Source organism: Amyelois transitella, chromosome 6, assembly GCF_032362555.1.
Source record: "Amyelois transitella isolate CPQ chromosome 6, ilAmyTran1.1, whole genome shotgun sequence".
Classification (NCBI taxonomy): domain Eukaryota; kingdom Metazoa; phylum Arthropoda; class Insecta; order Lepidoptera; family Pyralidae; genus Amyelois; species Amyelois transitella.
Window position 1 is genome coordinate 2,737,381 of NC_083509.1, and position 21,931 is coordinate 2,759,311.

General features: G+C 34.7%; 1 long non-coding RNA gene across 1 annotated transcript; it reads left to right on the forward strand.

The window, feature by feature from the left end:
- The first annotated feature begins 8,699 nt into the window (after positions 1 to 8,699).
- Positions 8,700 to 9,809, forward strand: LOC106134565 (uncharacterized). Its single transcript, XR_001228600.2, has 2 exons — positions 8,700 to 8,831; positions 9,435 to 9,809. It is a non-coding gene; the product is annotated as an uncharacterized LOC106134565 (long non-coding RNA).
- The last annotated feature ends 12,122 nt before the right edge of the window (positions 9,810 to 21,931 follow it).

Genomic DNA, 21,931 nt, shown 5'->3' on the forward strand with positions numbered 1-21,931 from the left:
TCGCAGCTTTGAGATAATTCGCAGAATTGGCTAAGTAAATCTTATTTTGTTCTATCATTAATATTTTTTTTTTTTAAAAAAGTATTGTAATTTATCCAGTCATTTACAATTTTTTTTTATTTATTGATTTATAATTTGTTCCGACCTTCATGTGACGTCATATTCCGAGCAAATTTTTGTTACTGCATTTACCTACGAGACAGCTACCTAGAAGATACAAGAAGTTAGAAAAAAATATCTTAAACAGCTTCTTAATTAATAGCACAAAACGCAATGACTTGTTAAGAAGATGACCACACGCCTTAATTTTTTTTTATGAATGATAATCTTTGTAAATCACTGAAAAATATGAAAGGTGTCGTGTTCAAATCTTAAAGTATCAACTTAATTTTTTTTAGTTTTAATTTTGCAGAAGTTAACTTAAGGAAAACTTACTTGGCCAATTGTGGTGCATACTTGTAATGGCGATGCCTTCACCAGTCTTTGGTGAAGGCATCGCCATTACGAGACCACCAAACATACCATCTTTATAGTCTTTTAATTATTTCTATCTCTATGAGTAGAATAATGGAATGCAAAAAGCAGTATACCAGGCATATTTTATTTAATTTTTTATAAGAATTTTTTTAAAGATTCTTTACTTCTTCTCAGAAATGAAGCATAAGAAGAGGGAGCTAACAAGGTAACTAGAAAACAAGATATAGTATTGTAAATAGTGAGTTAAAGAATTATACATATTTTTTTTAATTATAATTTTTCATTGTACCAAACAATTATAAGACTCAATACGAGTATGATATATTTTTTGGGAATGAAAGCGAAACTTACATTAGGATAATTATCTACTTTTTTATTAATGCAATACAAAACATGTTTCGTTGAAAGAAAAAAGTGAATACCGTTTTCGATATTCACAAAATGTGTGTTAAATCTTTGTTATAGATATGCTTTGTAAATCTGTACATACTTACGTATTTTATTTATAGATTTGTAATCTACGCATTAAAAGTTTTATGAGACTTAAATATGTATATGTTGATAGTAACAAATTCATATCCAAGATATAATTAAAAAAGTTATTTTTATTTACTTTGCCGTATGGTTTCCGCTACTTAAGATTAGAACCACTCCATATTTTTTTTTCATGAATATCGTAAAATGCGACTAAGGGATATGATTATAAACTTGGGATTCTTGTAGGCGATGGGCAAACAACCTGTCACTATTTGAATCTTAATCTATACTTATAATAATTCATTCATAAAGCCATACCGCTGAACGTGGTCTTTCAGTCTTTTCAAGACTGTTGCCACTGTTTACCCCGTTACGGATATAGAACTGATTATATGTATGTATGTATATAGGTTTTCTTTATAATAGGTATCTATAAATGTTAATTGCTCAATAGAAAGTTATTTTGTGATGTTACCGTTAGAAATACAATTTTATACATATACTTTTGTTTTTTATTTGTTAAGTTGTATGATAACGATTATTTTATTTCAACCCCGAGAATCGAACTTGAACTGTTACTAAGTTAAAACTTGAGTTTACCAGATCTTAAAACGCCTGGGTAAAAGAAAGAATTTATTCTGTCTAAAATATTTTTATTAAATTACTTACGTTTATATCGAAATAATCAAGAAAATAGAGTTGCGTGCAGCAATAGATTAAAGAGTTCTTCAACTAAGTTGTAATTAAAGCCATCACTCGATAGATATCAGACCAAAATAAGGAGAATACAGAAGTAAGGCTGTGTCGTGTGATTTTCGGAAAGAGATTTCAAAATTATACACGGTCCGTGTATAATTTATATAAGTATACACGGACCGTATATAATTTTGGAACTAATGAAATATCTAATTATTCGGAAACCGAAATTAAATTTTGTAAAAGATCATAGAGAGAGCGTATTCCCCAGTACAAATCTAGGGAAAGCTTTCATAAAAATAAACTCGTATACTTTAAACGCCGACAATTATCCTACTAATATTATAAATGCGAAAGTTTGTGAGTATGTCAGGATGTCGGTATGGATGTTTGGTACTCTTACACGCAAAAACTACTGAACCGATTATGATGAAATTTGGTATGTAGGAAGATCCAGAATAACATATAGGCTACTTTTTATCCCGGAGTCACCTCGGGAATGCTTCCAAGCGGACGAAGTCGCGGTCGGCCTCTAGGCTACAATAAATTTTATCAACAAATTACATTGACAGTAGATACCTATTCGATCAGAATCATATTTCACAACTTGTGTAAGCACATAATATTTTACTAGTGGTAAAATTTTACAGACATTAAATCTACCCTGGTTGATACCCTGATCCCTGCATACTTTCTTTGTTTCATCCATATTAATCACTCTCTTCAATACTATTCCACGAAAAACACCTAGAAAATAATAACATAGTATGTATATTCCATATTATTTTTAATTTGCAACAGATGCCTCGTGCTACGCAATTATTATTATCGGTAACTTCGATGAGGTAACGCGAAACTCGATAGGAGTTCGAAATGTCGGTTATAGAATATTTTTGATAGGAAGGAAATAAAATATTGTAAAAGTTGATCCGGGAAATTAATAATAAAATTATTCTTTTAGGCGATGGGCTAGCAAATCGTAAATACAATGTAACAAATAAGTAAATATATTCGGGACAAATGACACAGATAAAGTTAGCCTCAAAGTAAGTTCGAAACTTGTGTTACGAGATACTAACTTAACGATAATATATTTTATAATAAATACTTACATCGATAAACATCCAAGACCCAGACCAATCAGAGAATGTTAGTTTCTCATCATGCCCTGACCGGGATTCGAACCCGGGACCTCCGGTGTCACAGGCAAGCGTGATACCGCTGCGCCCTAGAGGCCGTCGTCTTTACATTACAATAACGCTTACATTAACATTGAGTTTAATTGAGTTTAACGGTCCTGGGGCTGGTCGTATGTATGAATATAATATATAATATAATATAATTTTATTGCTCACCATAATCAATTACAGTTAAGTTAAATAGAACAATATAAAAAACTTAATTCTAAGACAATTGGTACATTAACAATTTTTATTCTTATTTAGGTGTTAGGCTAATAAAACAGTACCTTCTATAAAATTATGGCGGATTGACACCTGAACTAGGACTAGTCCTGTATCTCAGGGTATCAACCCTCCACCCCAAGAAAAATGGTCATATTATGTTCACAAGGTTTAATACAAGTATAGGCAAACTACACTTTTCGCCGCAGTTAAACCAACTGTTTAGCATGAGCAGTTATAAGCTCCTCGCTTGATCTTCACATTCAATATTTGTCATTCTCACAACGAGACTGCAATTCTGAACTTGGACGGTTCGGATTACGGAACAAGTTGGCTGCATCAAGAGTGTTAACTTGCATAATCGTGTGAGTGACGCTTGGTGCAAACTTTGTTGGATTAGACGGTGATGATATTAAACTTAGTATTCAAATCTGTTATCTCATACATCTCATACATTTATCACGCCTTTATCCGTAACGGGGTAGACAGAGCCAATAGCCTCGAAAAGAGATTAGTCTCAAAGATCCAGGTGGAGGTCGGCACCAATACAAAAAAGAATTGGACCACTCCATCTCTTTCCCTGGGATATCGTAAAAGGTGATTAAGGGATAGGCTTACAATTTTGCGATTCTTTTGTTTAGGTGATGGGCTAGCAACCTATTGAATCATCATCACTATTTGAATGTCAATTCTGTCATTAAGCCAAACAGCTCAACTTGGCCTATCAGTCTTTTCAAGACTGTTGATTCTGTCTACTCCGCAAAGGATATATATGTGACTTTATGTATGTATGTATCCAGGTGGATGTCTTATTGATCGTAGCTGGCAAATACATACATACATACATACATACATACAATCACGTCTATATCCCTTGCGGGGTAGACAGAACCTACAGTCTAGCAAATAATTAAATTAACTATAAGTAATTTACTTCAAAATAAGATGGGGTATTCATATTATTTTTAGTCTTCTTAAACTGTTTAACGATATTTTATTATTTATATCATGCACACCGTTCTGAAGAACTCTTCGCTCAAATATTGCTCTTAATAAGATAAATATCCAATATAAGGAAATAAGCAATACAATTGTTCAAAAGGCTAGTTAACAAGGGGCACTTAATATCCAATCATTCTATTGCTAATTTCGTTAACGAGTGAATATAAAAATGATTTTGCTATTAAGATCAGTGACTATAAAATAGGAAAGAAAAATATTTAAAAATTATTTATTTATTTTGGAAAGGTTCTGAAAGTTATGAAAACTCACAAAATAAACCTGCTGAATGAATTTGTGTAAAAAATCTTGATTCCTTGAACTATTCATAATTTATCAGAATTAATATAAACCTATTTCATTACATTTTCCTGTCGTGGGCCTACTGGAAGAAATGTCTCTAGAAATAAGCCCTTTTACTAAATTTCTTTTTAGTTAAAGTTCTATTTTTTACCTGTTTCCTTGATGTACATATATAAATATATAAGTACTGTGTGGTTCCCAGCACCAAGAGGAAAATAATAGGACCACTCTATGATGATGTCGTTAAAGGCGACTAAGGGATAGGCTTATAAACTTGCGATTCTTCCTTTAGGCGACAGGCTAGCAACCTGTCACTGTTAGTATCTCGTTTCTATCACTAAGCCAAGCAGCTGAACGTGGCCTATTAGTTTTTTTCAGACTGTCGACTCTGTCTACCCCGCAAGGGATATAGACGTGATTATATGTATGTATGTATGTATAAATAAATAATCTATGAGCAAGACATCGCTGTTTATACAAAGATTAAAGATAGAAGTTGTAAGCTGGGGTGCGATAAGGTTTTACGCGCTGTCCCGTCCCTATATAAGTTCCCTGACCTATCTCCAACAGACATTGTCTTAGAGTATTCTCAGAGCGTTCGTTAACCTTGAATCGTTTGGTGCGAGAATTTAACGTTGCGGGATAGGCTTAAAAAACTTGGGATTCAACCACAATTATATTATATACAAATAGCTGAACGTGGCCATTCAGTCTTTTCGAGACTGTTGGCTCTGTCTGCCCCGCAAGGCATATAGACGTGACCATATGTATGTATGTATGTTAAACTTTGCTTAGGTTACTGGCATGAAGAAGTTAAAGTGGCTGCCTAGTCCGGCGAGCATGAAGAGAGTTATGAATGTGGATGAAGCGAAAGAAGTATTCAGGGATCGTGGCAAGTGGAAAGATGTGGTCTCTGCCTATCCCTCCGGGAAAGAGGCATGATTTATGTATGTAAGTACCTACATTTCTTTCCCGGATGGTCATAAAAGGCGACTAAGGTAAGGACTATAGGTAGGTACTTCAATGTGGTAGAAGGCATTCACCTAGTGCAAATTTCATTTGTAGTATACGAGTAATAACACGTTTTTGTCAAAAATTGTTCATCTTTTTACTAACATGTTGATGTAAGTTTATGTATGTTGACGGGGCTAGTTCACATAAATATTTATTTATATAACCAAGATTCGAACCCGGACTCTTCATAACTGTGTCACAGAGGCCATAAAATATGAGGCCGCCGTATAAAACTCATCGCTCATTCGTTGCAGTAATTTGATGCTCTTTTTCGCGGAATTCATCAAAATGCGTCGACAAAATTCGTAAAATTTTTTGACGAAAGCCTTGCACTTAGTTAAATTAATATCTGGTTATATACAACACTACATTGGCCGTGTGGTTCCTGGCTTTAATATAAAAAAAAGAATAGATACACTCCATCTCTTCCCCATGGATGTCGTAAAAGGCGACTAAGGGATAGGATAGCGGGTCGCTAGTGTATTTTAATTTCGTGCTTCAAAACTACTAATATTGCAGAAGAATTAGTTTTTAAACCGCAATTTTTCAGTGAAATTTGGCACCGCGCCGGCATATTCTTTAATATTTTAATACACTGCATAGTGCATTCAACCTCACCACGGTTTAAAAGGAAATTTTAATGCAGGACGATCAAAGGAATGACATTTCTGTCTGGATTGTTCATTTGGAAATTGTGGTTGGCGATAATGGAGTTAAATTTAGCTGATTAAGAATGTTCATGTGTCAATTTTTCATTTCAATTTTAAAAGTATCTTCTGCATTGTCTAGAGGTCCGTTCTCCATGCGCCCATTTCCGTCCATGTTCGTTTATGCCGTGTGGTTCCCGGGAGTAAAGAGCAGGAATATTATATTTCTTTTCTATAGATGTCGTAAAAGGTGACTAAGGGATAGGCTTATAAACTTTGGATTCTTCTTGTAGGTGATGGGGTAGCAAACTATTTGAAACTCAATTCAAGCCATACAGCTGAACGTGGCCTTTCGGTCTTTTTAAGATTGTTGGCTCTGACATCCCCGCAAGGGATATATACGTAATAATATGTATGTATTTTATCCGTGAATTTTTTGTTACTTTGCTCTTTAATGCTTACGAAGAAGGGTTTAGGAACAAGAGTATCCAACATTTAAAGAGCCAAAAATATACAACCGTATGTACAATTTTGACTTTTTTTAGGGCATAAAATACATTATTTACATGCTGCTTTATTTATAAGTGTAATCTGTAATGAGAGAGATTAAAAAGATAAATCTGTTACTATTTTTGAATGTAATATTTGTTTGACCTTAAAAGTTATCCTCATTTTAATTATCAGTGTACTTGCACAGATAATTAAATTGAACAAATAACACATCAACTTTAAAAAAATTGTAATATTCCCCTTTTTCAACTTTATGAGAAAACACTATTGTTTATTTAATATTATGAGTTATCTGTGTCTTATCAACATTACTTATATAATGTTTTAGAAAAATTAACATTTTAGATGTCGTCTATATACCCCATGGGATAGACAGAGCCAACAGTATTAGTAGTAGTGGTAGTCATACATATCATCACGATTATATCCCTTGCGGGCTAGACAGAGCCAACAGTCTTGAAAAGACTGAAAAGCCACGTTCAGCTGTTTGGCTCAATGATAGAATTGAGATTCAAATAATGACAGGTTGCTAGCCCATCGCCTAAAAGAAGAATCCCAAGTTTGTAAGCTAATCCCTTAGTCTTTTTTTACGACATCCACGGGAAAGAGATGGAGTAGTCCTATTCTTTTCTCTGTTTTTTATCAGCTTTCTATGTTTGAATTTAAAAATTTTCATTATTGGTTGTAAGGTTTACAAGATAATTGTATCGAAAAGTTACGGCGATGCTCCCAACTTATATTACAAATGCAAAAGTAAGTTAATGTGTGTTACAGGACATAGGGTACCTACCTTTTCAATTCAAACTGAAATTCATTTTTTTTTTCATTTATGGGACACTTCATATCATTTAATAATTGCCATATCATTTTGTTTTACAACATTGGTTGACGTCAGACAAATTACTTAAAACTAAGTTTACTTTTATCCCGGTTATACAATAGTTCCCGTGGGATTTGCAAAAACCTGTATTCTTTTTAGGTGGCGCTAAATTCGACGCTTTTTGTAGATGGCGTTAAATTTGTCGCATTTTATTTATGGCGCTAAATTCACACGGGTGAAGCTGCGTCTAAAAACTATACATACGTATAAAGGAAATAATGTAATAATATCTATAACCTATATACTAGTTCTATTGTAAAGTTTAACCCCTTTCTTACATTAAGAATAAAATAATCTATTTCCCATGGATGTCGTAAAAGGCGACTAAGGGATAAGCTATCAAACTTGGGATTCTTTTTTACGCGATGGGCTGGCAACCTGTCACTATTTGAATCTCAATTCTATCTTTAAGCCAAACAGCTGAACGTGGCCTGTCGGTCTTTGCAAGACTGTTGGCTCTGTCTACCCCGCAAGGGATAAAGACGTGATTATATGTATGTAAGAATAAAATAAATAAATCAGTTCGTTCGATATTGGGTGAAAGAGTAAACATGCAGTACCTATACGAGTACTATCACATTTAAAATGTTTAACTGTCTTAGTAATATGTAAATCCATTGTTGTCTCAGCCCCGCAAGGAGATAATAAATTCTGTACCACCTGCAAACAAGAGACGATTTATATTTTAAAGAAACGACATGAAGAAAAAACACACAATTTTTTTTATCTCATATTTTTGGTTAATTTATTAAGTCCCTGAAGCGGTATTTTGCGAAAGAGAAAATCTGTAAAAGGACATACCTAACTACTTCTATTACGACCAGAACCCATAGCGTGGTACACGGGACGCCGATTTTTTTTCGCGTGAAAGGTATCGGTGTTTTGTGTTTTATTATGACGTGAATCGAATTGCGATAGTTTTTCGCGCGATAAAAACGGCGTCGCGCGTGCCACGCTACGGACTGAGGACATTATGCGGAAGTGCGCCTGAGCAGACAGAGGCAAGAATCACAAAAAGACTACAAGGCCACACTCAGATGTATGACTAATATAATGGAATTGAGATTTGAAATTTACAATATAGTCTAATCGATTCTTAATGGCTGATAATAGAATTCATAAAAGAAAAATGCAGTCGTATCGATCGAATTCCTTATTTAAAGTTTTGAAAATAAAATTAATAATTATTTATTCACAACTTATCTTGGTCAACGGGTGTTCCCCCGGTAAAGTCCCTATTTCATTTAAGACCTGCCTATATAAAGTTGTCGCATTATAATATTTCTCCATAACTAATCGAGCTTCGAAGAGTTCACTTGTTTATTTACTGATATTGAAGACGTAATTTCCCAACCATGAAGGGTCTTATTGTGTTTTTCGCCGTTGTGTTGGCAACCTTCGCAGTCACATCTGCTTTTGAAGAAAGTAAGTATTTACCTATACAAATAGGTACTAAGGTTTTAACCCTCCTCATATTAATTGTTTTTGTATAACCGTTTATAAAAAATGGTTTATCTTTACTTAGTTAAAGTCTAATTACTTTTGCTTTGCATTTTATAAACAAAACACGTCTGCTTAATATGATAAAGAATACTTTGAAAAGATAAATTGAATTTGTTATTGTGCTTACATAATGACATCTAAATACCTTTATTCTTAGCAATAGATAGTAAAACGAATATAAACATAAATTAAAAACGAATTATAATAATACTAATGATAAAATTAACTAATTAATCTAAAGTGTAATATAACAAGTAAATAATAATAAAAAAATTATAACTTTTTTCCTAAGCTACAAACTTAAAAGACATCACCAGGTAGGCCATAGGTACATAATTGTTCTTTGACTAATTTATATTCAGTGTTAAGTAAGTTATCTGCTTGGCATGCAATATAAAATAAAAAGGGGTTAGGTGAAGTTCAGTGATATGAGTCATAACATTGAGATATGAGAATTCTTAAAGAGGATTGTTTTTAATTTTTTACTTTACCTTGATAAATTTTAAGAAATAAAACTTTCCGCAGCGGAAGCAGATGACATGATAGTTTACGCAGAAGCAGAACCACAATTGGCAGAAGCAGGGCCACTTCTTCACCGAATGCGCAGAGAAGATTGTAACTTCAAAGAATGTGATCAGTTATGCCGCAGACTTCGTTTACCAGGTGGCGCGTGCGTCGGGAATAAATGTGACTGTGATCGATTTTAGGACTGTCCATTGTGTTATGTTTTAATGTTTATTATCTAGATCCAGAGAGAAATGTAAGAAATAAAAAAAATACGCATCAAAGTTTATTGTCATAGGTCGTATGGAGTTATGAAGAATTATTATTTGGCTTATATTAAAATATGAAAATGTAATTACCAGAAATTTCAATAAATGAAATGAAGAACGAAATTCATTAGGTTTGTTTTTTATCATTGAAGAACAGTAATGGTACAAATAGAATTCAAACATCCCGTAAATAAATATTGAAGAAATTTGTATAAAAAGAGCATTATCAGTACCATCTCGCAACTCAATAACGTTTTTGCATTCCGTTTGCCCCGTTCGGCGTACGGGGAGTGGCTGTAAAAATTCGCAGAAGCACAGCCCGCCACACCAAAGGTCGTGAAACAGCAATAAAAGGTGAATAATAAATTTGTCCGTCAGTTACGCACTTTGCGAATTCGTGAACGAGTGGACGCGACTGTACTTTGAGTTTTTTGTGGTGAGAGATGAAGTGTTATTGACGCTGAGTGGTTTATCGCCAACAGAACTAATAAATACAGAAAGAATATTCAGATGTGCATTTCGTGTGATACGAAATTATGTATGATTTCAAGACCCTTAAAAACTTGGCGATGGTTGGTTAGTTAATGAAAAAGACTATGAGGTCCCTGCCAAAAAAATGTACTGAAAATCTCTCTAAAATTGTCATCGACAAAAGTCTATTAAAATGGTTTTTCGCTCTTCTTCTTGACTGGAGGAGGAGTTAAGTGGAGTTTCTCGAATTCGTGTTTTTTACTCTCAGTTTAACAAAAATCTAGCCTTCTGAAATTATTCACTGACCGGACCACGTGCCCATATGCTAAACTAGAACTTGGAATGTGGAAAGGAAAAGAGATGAAGAGTTAACGATGTGCAAAAGTAACCATGACTTCGTTTACGTAAAATTCAAAAGAACTTATAATATTAAGATCCATCCAAAACTTTTTTGTTCGTGATTGTACATTATTAACTGGCTTATCATTTTAAACTGATTTTAGTGAATGTAGCTTTACATTATCTCTATTAAATTCACTTCAGTTTTATGCAATTAGATGTTGAAGTTTTAAGCTATGTTGGATCAAAGATACTCATGCCAAAAGGCTCCAAATAAAGCAAGGTTTCAGCAAACCAGTGAACTTTTCACATTTGTTAATTCATAGAACGCTCCGAAACTACGTTTTGGATTAAATTCATCAGTGGTGTGTAGGTGTAATCCCACCTTTAAAGGGAATTCAAAAGATCGCCTCCACGTTGGCTTTCCTGGCTCATATTAATTATGGACAGTTTCGCTCGCCCACACTTCGCCGTTCCCAAATTCATCCCGTGTAGGTACGGTGTGCGAAGAACAGTGTTTGCTTTTTGGGGTGGTTCTATCGGTGTTATATGGGGTTGCTTTGGTTTTATTATTTTAGGTAAACATTCGCTTAGATTGGGATTCAACATTCTTACTTTTAGAATATTTGGCATACACCTTATTTCTGAAAAATTTTAAAGATGGGATGATAACGGAATGAGTAGACAGCAATAAAACAATCAATGTTTTATTTAAAGTATTTTTAGAAGACTTTAAATGCAGGTAGAAGCAGGTCAAAGAAACCTGGCTATAGAATATGAGTGTCAATGATGTTAAGACGAAATCTGCAGACCTTTTTCAGAAAACGGATCTCAGGATCCAAAACATACTCGTGGTAACTGTAGGAAAAACTATGAACACGCCAAGATTCAAATAGTGACTGGTTGCTAGTTGTAGCCCATCGCCTAAAAGAGGAATGTAAAACTGAAATGTGGAACATTTAATTGCTTATCTCATTTTTGAAAATATCAAGCGTATCTGATATAACACCCAAAATATTTCCGGTGAAAAATACCACAAAAAGTACATTCGGCACTAAAATTTCCAACAAAACACTGCATATGACACTCCGACAAAAGCGGCCCACAATAGCGGCAAAAAATGTATTGAATACATTGAATAGTTCGACGCTCGATACCTACCGGCGCTGCTGGAACTCATGGTTTGGGCGCGTCACTAGTTCCAACTTTTAGCGGGATTGAAACTAGGGCTGTCGCATGATTATTTTGATTCGTTTATCTATTTGGTAATCGCTAAATAAAAGAGTCCTAGGACTCTTTTAGGCGACGCGACGGGGCTAATTATACCATAACATTATTTTTTATGTTTTCAGACAAATTACACAGATTGAGTTAGTCTCGATTAAGTTCGAGACTTGTGTCACGAAATATTAACTCTACTCTCTTATACTTTATTTTATAATTAATTTCTATATAGATAAACATACAAAGACCCAGGCCAATTAGAAAAAAGCTCTTTTCTCATCATACCCTGGCCGGGATTCGAACCCTTGAACTCCGGTGTAATAGACAAGCGTACTAACGCTGCGCTACAGAGGCCGTCATTAATAAGCCATGCAGCTATTGGTGGCCTTCGTTTCTGTGACTGGCTTTGTCTTCCTCGTAATGAATATGACGTGATAATTTTATACATGCTTCTTCATGATTTTGAAAACCGTGCTGAACCGAACCGAAAATATGTTTGTTTAGTAATACAACTTTGTAATTTTGCAAGGAAAACATTTGCTCCAATAAATTACTGTGATCGAAAAGTATTCTTTAATATACGAAACTTCTTCAAATCCATTTTATATTTTATTTATAATAACTAATAATATTATTATTGTGATCTAACCAACTTTTATGAAATAAAAAAAAAATCAAGTATGTAGAATGAATAAATCGTTTTAAAATTATTGAACAATTTATATTTATTAATAGAACTGTTCATTTATATGGTTTCTTGAATTAAGCAATTTCCATCATAGAAAAATAGAAAAATCAACAACCCTTGGAACAATAAGCAATGGACTAGTGATGCGATCTGTGATAGATATTGAATCATTTTCTGTCACAAACGTGTATATTGCATCGCAATATATGACTCGCAAAGGATTACTTGCGCGAATAAAATGCACGAGTTGCTCTCAGAATTTAATAACTAGGCATTTACAATTCAATAATGACAAGTATTACTGAATTCAGTATTTACCGGCTTACCCCCGACTTAATGAAGCAATTCTCTTTAGTTCCATTTATAAGAAGAATCCCCAGTTTATTAGCATATCCCTTAGCCGCTTTTTACGACATCCATTGGGAGACATGGAGTGATCCTATTCTAAATCAGTGCCGGGAACCAAAATTCTTTGTAGGGAGGGAGGTATTTAATTTGATTCCTCTTACACAACTCAGATGGTGTAGAATCGAGTTTGTCACAAATATTGCATTCCACCATTTTCACTCCCCAGCGAGACATACCTGCCGTGCGCGGGTAAAATCGCTCCACGTTACCGAATGCGTCTAAAGCAGAACTGGGTATGTGGTTTTATTTTCTTGGGGTATTTTTGGGTAGAGTGTCGGTGGTTGAAGGGATAAACGTTTATGCGTGATAGGACGTTATAGGTTATGCCGAGTGGTTCCCGGCACCAATACAAAAAATAATAGGACCACTCCATCTCTTTCCTACGGATGTCATAAAAGGCGACTAAATAAATATATACGGGACAAATTACACAGATTGAGTTAGCCTCGAAGTAAGTTCGAGACTTGTGTTACGATATACTAACTCAACGATACTATATTTTATAATAAATACTTAGATAGATAAACATCCAAGACCCAGGCCAATCAGAAAAAGTTATTTTCTCATCATGCCCTGGCCGGGATTCGAACCTGGGACCCCCGGTGTCACAGACAAGCGCACAACCACCGCTGCGCCACAGAGGCCTTCAACTAAGGGATGGGCTTACAAACTTGGGATTCTTTTTTAGGCGATGGGCTAGCAACCTGTCACTATTTGAATCTCAATTCTATCATTAAGCAAAATAGCTGAACGTGGCCATTGAGTCTTTTCAAGACTATTGGCTCTGTCTACCCCGCAAGGGATATAGATATGATCATATGTATGTATGTAGGTCGTTATTATGTGTGGTTTTCTGTAGTACAATAGTTTGAATGCTAACCGATGCTCTTTCGATAAGGGAAACATTGTAAGAATACGCACATTCAGGCAACTAATGTGTACCATATCCGAAATGAGTTACCTGTCTACCCCGCAAGGGAAATATAGATGATTATATGTATGTATGTAAGTTTATATCGAGACAGATAAATTTTAGTACAAAATTTTTGTATTTAGTTACATTATACTATTTAAGGTTATCTCAAATGCTTGAAAATAGATTACTTTGCCGTTATCACTGAAGTTATATTTTGAGAAATGTTTACAACAATTTTCATTAAAACTTACGCTAGCAATACAATTTATGAATTATATGATAGCAGTTGGAATTTATATTGAAACTTAGAAACCTTAGTCGAACTCGAGTGTGTTTTCAAGTATTAATTAAATATTTGAAAACTTAATAAAATTGTTTTAACTGTTATTAATTAGATTTACATTAAATTTCATATTTGAAGAGTAGTATATTGAATTCACTTGAAACTCTAAGCCTTTTTTGCTAATCAGGTCAAAAGTAACCTAAACCGACCAGCTTGCGTGAAGAGACTTCAAGACTGGTCATTAATGGTGTCTGATTTTTCAGGCTACCTACAGGCATTTGATATGACTTTACGACTGCCATCTAGTGATGATAGCCTGGATACCTTCTGAAGCGCGAAGTACTTGGAGACCTTAAATTTATGACGTAGCGCTTCATATGTTAACGCTAATTGGACTTGCTGACTCCTCTGAAGCCGGGCCGGTGACAGGGGTCTCTGCCTACCCTTCTGAGAAAGACGCGTGAGACAATATATCGGTTCAGTTAGCCTTTATGAATTTAAAACTAAAGCACAAGATAGATAGATAGATAGACTCTTTATTGCACCATAAGAAAAAGAAAAACATAAAAAAAACACAGGTAATGAGGTACAAAGGCGGACTTATCGCTAAAGCAATCTTCTAGTCAACCTCAATGTGAGAGCAAAAGCTAGTTTCAATGTATTTAAGTAAATTGTGTCAATGCATGATACACAATTCTCTTGCAGAACCATAAAGTATGTTTATAATAAAACGTGTATGCGAATTGCGTCGAGTAAGTGGCATGCCTGAACGCTCACCACGATATTAACAGAAAATGCCAAATTCTTTCACGGGGAAAGCATTTCATGCAGGTGATATTGAAAACGGTACGGTCCGTGGCATAAGTTTCAGTTCCGTTGAATTTATAGCAGCCAGATTGACAATGCTGGCTTGTATTCCTCTGAGTTTCTTTCCCGTGGAATTTTCAGAAATACCTCTTGTTATTTCTGAAGATGTAACCTATCTGAGGGCGAAACTTTCGGCTTGTGCAGATTTCCTCATATCGGATAAATTCAAATTAAAAAAAAATATTTCTTAAATATAGTCGATCTCTTTTGAAAAACATCTCGAACATAATTTAATAATTGCCATATCTTTTGGTTTCACAACATTGGTTTACGTCGAATAAATTTCTTCAAAATAAGTTTAGATCTGCTTCCGAAGGGTCAGTGTAGAAGAAGCGGTAAAAAACTGCACTGCAGCTTAGAATAAGACATAGACGGTAAAATGTGAAAGAGATAATACATTGTTATTATGAATTGATTTAATTAAAATTATGATATATTTAGCAGGAAACACCAAGACTTTCTTAATAGCTTTATAAGCAGCCAATAGAAATGATTAAAAAATTATAAGTTTTCTTTAGTGTGCACGGTTTTAAACTTAATTTTTATTAGAGTATGAAACAGTGAAAGCAGTTAAGTCACCTAAATAAAAATTTTAAGTTTATAAGCTCTTAAAAATATTATCTGAATTATTTTTCACAATGTGCGCTGAAGAAATAGCTGGTACTCACTACAAACCATTATTTTCTACCCTTCCAAACAGTATAAAATTATTATACCCGTTGTTTTAAAGTAGTATTATAAGTAAAAAGATAACTGTGTACTTAGGTAGCAAGATTTCGCTGTAGAAAGGAGGAGTCCTCAAATTACTGTTGATGCTTTTTTACCCTTTCAGAGAGCCGCCTGTTACCACACCTGCGTTGCTTAAATTATGTAAATACACCTTAATTCGAAGTCCCTCTCCACATTTTTATATTCACTCGCATTTTTAGCGGTATAGCTTGGAAAACTGGCTTTTTGATGCATCTTATAAGTGGTCCATTATCTTAATTCCATACTTTAGAGATCCGATTTGATTTAGTTATGATTTTTTCATTATTTAACATAAACTTATGTTTGTTTTTTAATGTTTTTGGGTAAGTTAATAGAATATTTTTTTTTCTGTTTGACTCTAGAATAAATTAATTCGCAATTTAAAGATATTTCTTTGATTCCTAAAAATCATCAAGATATATACAGCTGAAGGTGGCCTTTTTAGTATTTTTGAGACTGCTGACTCTTACTATCCCGTATGATATAAAGACTGGGTTGAGAATTTTAATGTTGTAGTTTTTATTCTTCGGTTTTGTTCTTTAGTCGGCTTCATCGAAATCCATCTATTCTAGTTTGTTGGAAAGCACACGGTAAGTTTTAAACCTACTAATATCATAAATACGGAAGTTTGTTAGAACATATATGTGTATGCTTGTTGGTTTTTCACCCGAAAACTTCTGAATAGTTTTTCATGAAACATTGCAGTAATATAGCAAGCTTAGATCTAAATCATGTAAGTTAAATATCTATAAATTGGATTTATAAAGATTTAAGGTGGGCGAAGTCGCAGGCAACTGCTCATAATTATATTATATATAGTACACTTAAAACTTTGAGCCGTGAGTTGTTTTTGTCGCTTTTATCTCATTAATCAATTCTGGTGAATGCTGCGTCCTTTCAATATTGACATTTGCATTGTGGCCCGAAAGTGTAATTATATTGTTGGGGAAAAAAATCATTCCAGTTCATGTCTTTCCTATGGAAGTCGTAAAAGTTGACTAAGGATTAGACTTATAAACTTGGGATTCATCTTTTAGGCGATTGTCTAGCAACCTCTTACTATTTGGATCTCTTTATCATTAAGCCAAACTTCTGAACGTGACCTATCAGTATTTTTGGGACTGTCCAATTATTGTTTTGCTCTGTCTACTCCGCAAGGGATATAGACGTGATTATGTATGATATGTATGTATGTAAAATATTTTTTTATTAAACATGCAATTTTTTAACTTCTTAATTTCGGTTTCTGGATTCCTGGGTCATGTTTATAGAAAAATATAGAAGACCTAGGCTAATCAGAAAAAGTTCGTTTCTCATTATGCCCAGGCCGGGATCTGAACCTGGGACTTGCTGGTCATAGACAAGCATGGAAGTTGATTAAACTTAAGATTTATGCAGGGATTGTGGACAATTGGAATAACGTCACGAGGAAAGAGCGTGATTGATGTGGGGCACAATAAAAAAGTTCAAACACAGGCCCTAAATGAATGGGGCAAGTCATAAAAATCAGCTATTGATTTGCGACCCATATTGAGAGATCGACCTACATATTGTGAAAAGTTTGTTTTGAGAAACGCGGGTTCTTTTCATAACAATATTGGCATTCAAAGCATTCAAAGATTTGTTGCAATTACTTAATGTAAGTACCTTCTACTTATTTGCTATAACATGACTTACCTTAGTGTCGATGTCGGGTGGATTTCGACACTTTAAAATATTCTCTCTTTTAAACGGATGCCGCAATAGGCAACTAAAAGAAAAACCACATTTATCAAGCGCAGGTCAGACGGGAGTCTCTTCGTGTAAAACCTGACTCATCCAATCCAGGATCCAAAAACCCTACTGTTACTGTGGCGACATCTCTTCGCCACTCGTCACAACATCCAATCATACAACAACTGTCAATCATCGCGAAGAAATTGACGCGCTCATCCAATAGCAGCGAAGAATCTAAATCGCGATTTCAAAGATTTAATGGATTGGAGCAATATATACAACCTCCAAATCAACATCATCGGAGCCGTGGTTCCCCAGGCATAACACCTAGCCTGGCGGAAGATCTTCCCTTTGGTGGCGGTCGAGCCGAATCATCGCTCCCGCTACAATACAAAGCTAGAAGGCTGATTATGGTACTTAATGATTTTCCACGGCTATTTAAGGTACAATAATTATGACAATAAGGTAGGACCACAACTAGGGCTTACGTTGAGGTCTGAAAGAACTAATGACAAAGACCAGAAAGGCAATCTGAAATCACGAAACACATCCGGCTCCAAGATATGACAGGGAAGGACATATTCGAAACATACTTACATACATACAAAAAATCACGCCTTTTTCCCGGAGGGGTAGGCAGAGACTACCTCTTTCCACTTGTCACGATCTCTGCATACTTCCTTCGCTTCATCTACATTCATAACTATTTAATAATAATAATTCGAAAAACAGAAAATAAATCGCAAAATAAGGTAGGTAAAGAAATAAAGAGAGATATATAATTATCAGCCGCATTTAAAGATTACTGAAATTTAAAAACGTAGTAAAATAACACTATCACGTATAAATCCCTTGCGGGGTAGATAGAGCCAACAGTCATGAAAAGTATAAAAATGTCACCTTCAGCTTTATAATGAAATATGATATGCAAATACTGATAGGTTGCCAGCCATACAAGAAGAATCCTAAGTTTATTAACCTATCCCTTAGTCGTCTTTGTCGACATCCATGGGAAAGATATGGAATGGTCCTATTTTTTTGTGCCGGGAATCACACGGCTTAAACAAACTTAAAGTAAAAAACAGAATTCGCAAATATGAGTTGTGGTTCCCGGCACCAATATAAAAAAGAATAGGAACTCTCCATCTCATTTCCCGTGGATGTCGTAAGAGGCGACTAAGGGAAAGGCTTTTAAACTTGGGATTCTTATTTTAGGCGATGGGCTAGCAACCTGTCACTGTTTGAGTCTCAATTCTATCATAAAGCCAAACAGCTGAACGTGGCCTGTCAGTCTCTTCAGGACTGTTGGCCCTGTCTACCCCGCAAGGGTTATAGACGTGATGATATATGCCAGCCCTACAAGAAGAATCCTAAGTTTTTTAACCTATCCCTTAGTCGTCTTTGGGAAATCCATGGGAAAGATATGGCGTGGTCCTATTATTTAATGTCGGGAACACACGGCTTAAACAAACTTAAAGTAAAAAACAGAATTCGCAAATGTGAGTTGTAAAACTGACCAAATTCGATGTTCTCGTACTGAACACGTATTAAGTCCGCATTGCGACTGTAACAAAATGCATAGTTTCATTGCTTGTACAATTGCAAATGTCGCTAAATATTACAAGTAAAACATGGTTATTAAATTCGGTTCTTTCTCATTGTTATTCTGAAATAAAAGCAGTTTAATCTGTTATATAGTCCATGCTTTTAAACGGCCTTTTAAAAGAATAATTAGTTTTATCTAGGGTTATAACCTTATCTAGACTGGGTTTTTGTTGTTATATTTTTCAGAGGAAAAGAGGTTAGATGAAGTCGCTAAGTTACCTAACCACTTTAATATCATGATTTATTGGTGGATCCTGAAATTTTCTTCTAAACAAAATGGGGGAAAAGACATATTCTTAAAAGAATTTCTATTTGAATCTCAATTCTATCATAAAGCCAAGCAGCTGAACGTGGCCGTCTTTTCAGTCTTTTGACGACCGTTGGCTCTGTCTACCCCCGCAGGGGATATAGACGTGATTATATGTAATGTTTATTCTCTTTAGAATCAATACTCATATAATTTTATTGACATGATTAAAGTAATTTCAAAATTCACTTCCTAGAAAAACAACTGCACGTAAAAATTCACTACAAAGTGATACTTCGGCTAAAATACGGAAAACAAACCGAGGACGATTCCCTAAGTCTTATATTCAAATCTTTAGAGGTATTCGAAACAAATGCCATCGCAAATTCTAGACTTTAAGACTAAATAAATTGTCTTTTATTTCGTTGCATTTCTAACATATTCTAAGCGGTGAGCGTGTGGTCGGGCATCGAGTGAAATTTGCCTTATTTGCAATAGAGCGCGCGCTACCGAACAAAAGCTTACAAGAAAACTTAGCTTTAAAAAATCAAATTGCATTAATTACTTATTATATGTTAAACAAAACCTTATTTAAGCTTTATCATTATATGGCGCAGTCATTATGTTTTAAATGCCTTCTCCTTTTGCCTAACTTTTCGAAGGCCTCGCGTATTGAAAATTGTTTTACAGTAACGAGTGGGAAGACAGACATGCATGCAGTTTTAAAAGCAGCTAATATTTGTTTTTTTTTGTTACTACATATGAATCACGCACAAAAACTTTCAGTTAACACAGCTACTGTAAATATATCTGTTTTTCTTAATTTTCTGTTGTCAATTGTTTTTATGCTACTTCTTCCTATTGTTATCTACAAAATAAAGGGTTCTAAATAAACATTCGTGCGCTCTATAATTATTTATTATTACTCTAAGGGGTGTACACAGTTGCATTTTGCAAACTCAGAGCAAATATTTTACTGATGCCACTGAGTTCTTTGAAAATGTAAAACAATTCTTAATATGGGTTAGAGGTGAGTTTTGCCAGTTACAACAAATAGAGTCACTGTAACTTTTACACCGAGACTTTGCGATAATTGATGTAAGGTGTGGACAAAGTATTGCATTTCAACGACTCAATTTCAGTGATAAAGATAACTTACAGAATTGGATATTTAAATTATAAAATGTGACTGACTGGCTGATGCTATCAGTGAACAGGCCAAACTACAAGACCGACCGAGCTGAAATTTGGCATACAGATAGTCAATATGGTGTAAGCGTCTGCCTAGAAAGGATTTCGCGATCTTCATGTGGAGATGGGAGATATTTACCTGTCCGTCACGCGGTAGGTAGGCGGAGAATACATCTGCATACTTCTAATTTAGTTTTATCCATATTCATAACTCTATGCATGAAATCTCGGCGGTTTCGAGTACTCTTGACCTGACCTTTTGCCAGAACATCCTAAATTTGATCAAGGTACGTTCGCCTAGGCCCTCCCACTCCTACCTTTCCATACACACCCTCCTTGTATATTTCCTTAGTCAAGCTTTCATTCATCGTCTCCACTTCGCTTTGGTCATAACCTTTACAACCACTTATGAATCGAACTATGTACAAACTACGAAATTGAGATCGCCCATCGGAAACCCTGATCTTTATACATAGACATTTAAACTTTCCTCATAAATATTGACATCAAAGTCACATCACTATTCATAGCATGTGTCCCGACGCTGAAGGGTGACCCTTTTTTGTGTCGCCCATTCATTCACCGGTTCTCGTCATTTTGTGTTGTACCGGTCTTATAAGAATTTTGCATTGGCATAAACGTTCTACTGCAGTGTGGGACTTTTCTGTGCGAAATTGTACCTTATTTTTTATAGTAGAGCAGAAATATATGTAAACTAATTTTTGTGCTTGAACGTAACTTGATCAAGTGTCTCTAACTTCAAGTCAATTATTCTAAATTGACTCATATGAAAAGATAAGGGTAAAGCAAAAGAAGGCTTAGTTTAACATAATTTTTTAATGTTGATCGGATAGAATAAGGTGATAATAATTTCAGCCTAGAAGTAATTACCGTTAGTTTTATTCCGTTCTTAAATATTACAAATAAACTAGCTTTCGGTAATCTTCTTCTTCTTCTTAAAAGTTTTGAATCTGTAAACACGAGTCATGAATGAGCCGTGTGGTTTCCGGCACCAATATAAAAAAAGAGAATAGGACCACTCCATCTCGTTCCCATGGATGTCGTAAAAGGTGACTAAGGGACAGGTTTATAAACTTGGGATTCTATCAGGCGATGGGCTAGCAACCATATTCCCTATTTAAATCTCAATTCTATCATAGTCATAAAGCTGAACGTGGCCTATCAGTCTTTTCAAGACTGTTATCTCTGTCTGTATGTATGTACGAATCATGAAATAGCTTTGTCCATACTATTAACAATAATGTCATCACTTGTAAAGCATAGTAGGAAAAAAACAAATAAAGATATTATCGCTAGAATTAGGCGTATATGAATACCATCGCTCGGAATATATGGAGGTCAGTTCGTATAGGCACATTAATTTTATGGCCAAATAATGAGAATTGATGATGAACCATTTGCTAATGATAACATATAAAGGTCGTAATTTTGTATTCATTTCGTTTTGGGACAGTGTGTTAGCATTTATGTGATAAACGATTAAATATATATTTTTTATGCGATAATTATATTTGAACATGCAT